Source organism: Drosophila mojavensis, unplaced genomic scaffold, assembly GCF_018153725.1.
Source record: "Drosophila mojavensis isolate 15081-1352.22 unplaced genomic scaffold, ASM1815372v1 contig_136, whole genome shotgun sequence".
In the NCBI taxonomy this organism is placed as follows: domain Eukaryota; kingdom Metazoa; phylum Arthropoda; class Insecta; order Diptera; family Drosophilidae; genus Drosophila; species Drosophila mojavensis.
The window spans coordinates 26,702,427-26,703,272 of record NW_025318667.1 but is presented as its reverse complement, the minus strand read 5'-3'; positions in this window follow the sequence as shown (position 1 = coordinate 26,703,272).

Genomic DNA, 846 nt, shown 5'->3' with positions numbered 1-846 from the left:
GTAAGCGCAATGCTCCTCTCCTCAAAGATGAGCTCCAAGAAGTAGTTGTCATTGTTATAAGTTAATTTACTCTTAATGCAAACTAACAGTTCTGGTAGAAAGCAAATTATGCAAATCAAATAGTTGGTTGCTTCGATTGAAGTTCAACTTCAACTTTAACAAAGTCCTGAATAGTTGTCTGTTTCGTTAAAATGTTGATTAAAATGCTTCAATTATGTCGCTGGGCTACGCTTCTGACAGTTCCAGATATTTGCACAATCCTTTAATAATATGTTACCGTTTAGGATCAGATCTTTGGGAATAGCCCGGGCTTATGCGTGTCACGCCCTCCCCAAAGCGAATTGCCAACAATAATACAAACAGAATGAGAATGAGAAAGAGATAGAGAGAGGTGGAGAGGGAGCAGGGGAAACTGGAAAAAAGGCCGCGCCATTTGCGGCTAATTTTGTAAATCATGATATCGTAATTAATTTTTGCAGCCCGCAACACAAAACTCAAAAGACAGCCGCGTCGACGTTGACGCTGACGTCGACGTTGCTGTTGCTGTTGCTGTTGCCGTTGCCGTTGCTGGTGCTGGTGCTGTTGCGGTCGCTGCTGAAGTCGGCGTCAGCATCTTTAGCGAGAAATCCTCCAGTTTGGCATACAGACAAAAACCAATTAATATTTGAGCAATGCTCCTGCGGCAACAATTAAAGTCAACTCCAACAACAGCAACAGCAGCAACAACAACAACAACAACAACAACAATAACAATAACAAGAAGAGCAACAAAGGCAACGCAGAACAAGATTTTTATTGAGATCTCAAAGATGCAAAGTGATTTGAATTTGATTGTGCCGCGCGTGC